This window comes from Cryptotermes secundus, unplaced genomic scaffold (assembly GCF_002891405.2).
Source record: "Cryptotermes secundus unplaced genomic scaffold, Csec_1.0 scaffold545, whole genome shotgun sequence".
NCBI classification, from domain to species: domain Eukaryota; kingdom Metazoa; phylum Arthropoda; class Insecta; order Blattodea; family Kalotermitidae; genus Cryptotermes; species Cryptotermes secundus.
The window spans coordinates 177,168-180,549 of NW_019737089.1; positions in this window are offsets into that span (position 1 = coordinate 177,168).

Consider the following 3,382-nt stretch of genomic DNA (forward strand, 5'->3'; position numbering starts at 1 on the left):
AGGAGGAGATAGACTAGACATGTTGCACGCATAGGCAGAAGCGAAATGTATGGAAGGTTTCGGTTAGAAAACTAGAAGGAAAAAGTCCATAAGGAATACCTAGACATAGGTGGTAATTAAGTATTAAAATGGTAACATGGACCTTCAAGAGAAACGATGGGGTGGTAAAGATAAAGTTGTTCCTCTGCTTAACTAATTAAGTACTACACCATGAAGGCGTATAGGGAAGTGGATGTATAGATCCACATTTCTTGACCTCTGCACTGGACGGATGTAAGTGGTCAGCTTCACGTCCTGGCCACTGTACCCCAGTGGAAAACCCCTCGGTACCCATTGGATAGGAGCCCCCAGAGACATGGAGAAGAGAAAATTCTTGGTCTCACCGGCGCTCGAACTCTAACCCGTCGGTCGTCCAGCCCGTAGGCAGTCGCTATACCGACTACGCTATCCCGGCTCTTTGGATGGGGTAGGTATGGAGTGGATTCATTTGGCTCAGGACAGGGACCAGTGGAAGGCTCTTGTGAACATGGTAATAAACCTTCTGATTCCACAAATTTGGGGAAATTCTCTTGAGTAACTGAGCAACTGGTGGCTTCTCAAGAAGAACTGAGCTCAATGCAGTTAATTCCTTTCATGATTTAATCCATTCATCATTTTGTCCTCAGTCAACAATCCTTCAATCTTCAGCTCCCACTCACAGAGAACATATTGCGTCTCCATTACAAACACCAATCGGTTAATGCTGTTTAGAGAATTAATCGCTGCTTATGCTACGGATCATAAGATGTTCATAAATACACTGTGTGGGAAAGTTATCTTCAAATATATGCCACAACAAATTAGGATATATACCTTAGCTTAACGGGGCACGCGGTAGCGTAGTTGGTTGAGGCACTTTGCTACAAGCCGGACGGTCGCGGGGATCGAGTCCCGATGAGATGGAATTTTTTTCAATTTACCTAACCCTTCCAGCCGCACTATGGCCCTGGGGTCGACTCAGCCTCTAACAGAAATGAGTACCAGCAATATACCTGGGAGTTAAAGAGCGGCCGGCGAGTAAGGCTCACAACCTTACCGCCATCTGTGGGCCCATTTTCTAGAAAATGTGAGAGCCTCGACGTGTCATAACTTTCACTTAGCGTAACAACTCGATTCGCTCTCTCCGTTTCGTCTAATTATCTAGAAAATAATAATACACGTGAAAAATTATAAAGAACATAAAACGTGTTTCATTTTTCTCCTTAACTTTCTGTTTGAAACATTTTTCGCTTCGATTATTACTCCGAGAGCCACGTTCAAGAAAAGTGCGGAAACTCATACAGATCTAACCAAGATGGAAAGCTTCTACAATTAATTTTCAGCGAAACTGTCCTAATGTGTGTCTAGCGGTTGCTTGCTGCACGCGAAAAGTCAGGCAAACATGGCGCAAGTAATTGGAGCAGCTTTGCAACCCTTTCGTTGCGAACGCGTCAAAACGCGAAGAAAACGTGTCTGTAGTGTTGCAATCCTTGGAGTTCGTCTGTATCCAACTCTCCCCCATCCCTTCATCAAAGAAGCTGTCATCAGTCACGTGGAGAGGGCGTGCAGAATGTGCGAAAGATGACAATGGATCTTCTTCCTCTCTGTCGGGCACGAGATAATGCCGCGCCAGATCATCTGTCCCGCCTCGGGTGTTGACATGACGCTTAAAGGGGGATGCACTCTGCGATGTGATGCTCATATTCTGTTTCAAGTGACCCCCATCTTCTCCACGACTCCAAATTATAACACGGAGGGCGAGTAAGCACCGAGACAAAGCTTTTTATTCGTACTGTGATGAATTTTGTTTCGACTACCGGTGCCGCCTATCCTGACAGAGATGTCTGATACTAAGACAGTGCCTTGAAATAGACAATGATCGCCGGCTTTGCATAATTTGCAGTAGCCAGTGAAAGGTAAAGCGTCCCTGCGCTTAACTAATTAAGCACTACGCCATGAAGGCGTATAGGGGAGTGGATGTATAGATCCACATTTTCTTGACCTCGACACTAGCTGGAGGTGAATGGTCAGCTTCACGCTTCGGCCGGTTTACCCCAGGGGAAATACCCCCGATACCCATTGGATACGAGGTTGGGTGAACCCCAGAGACGGTCTGGACGACGTGGAGAAGAGAAAATTCTTGATCCTACCGGGACTGGAACCCCGATCCCTCGGTCGTCCAGCTCATATCCAGTCGCTATACCGACTACGCTATCCCGGCTCCGTTCCAGCAGCCAGTACAGCTTAAATACTGCCTACGTTACAAATAACGAAGAGAGTCCTTACGCAGTTGATAGTCGCTCAAACGCTCTGGAAGTTCCACGAATTTTATGAAATCCGAAGGTTCATTTTCTGTCCATAAGAATACTTTATTGGCCCCTTCTTGAACCATTTGAATCTAGACCATGTTCATCCACACTAATTATTTTAGGCTCATTTTAATATTATCTTTCCATACTGGCCTATGTCTTTTAAGAAATTACTTCCCTTCAGGTTAAACAAATTAATATATTTTTAATCTTTGTCAGGTCCTGGGTTATGGTTTCGACGCCATCTTTAGAAATAGACATTTGTCAGCATTTCCTGTGAAGATATCAGTCCCTAGAACGGATACAAGAATCATACCGAGTGCAGAAGAAGAATCAGCGTCTCGGATTAATTCCACGATTGATTTTGCCCCTTCCGTTAAAATTCAGTTTCTGCTGAATGACTGCACCAAACCTAAACCGTAATCATTAAACCATAGCGTGTGTCGGGCGATTCTCATCTTTACACGCTTCCACAAAACGACTGACGTTAATGTTAATATTGTGGATGGAGTATGAACAGTTTGCGTTATTTCAACAATTTATTCCGCCTGTGAATTCGGAGGCCACTAGAGCAGATACAACAAACATGCGACGGTTGTGCATGATGAGGGGGAGTGGAGGAAATTGGATGTGCATTGGATCAGAGTTTAAGTACCTCTCGGATTTGCGAATAACTTGCAATCTGAGTGCATTTTCAAATAATGATGTTAAATGATTTCCTCCACCACCCCCCCCCCTCACGCACAACCGTTGCATATTTATTGCGTCTGCTCTGGTGGCCTCCGAATTCAAAAGCCAAATAAACTATTGAAATAACGCAAACGGTTCATACTCCATGCAAAATATTAACATTAACGTCAGTCACTTCCAGCTTGATGTTTGTGGAAGCGTGTAAGGCCGAGAATCGCCCGAAACACATTATGATCCACAAAATAAGTTCATACTAGACAGGGCCTTAGTACACGAGGACAAGGAAGAAGTAAAAGTAGTTAGGGTGCCGCCCACCAACCTGCAAAGATAAGATAGCTCTCTGCCGTATCAACCTGGGGGGGGGG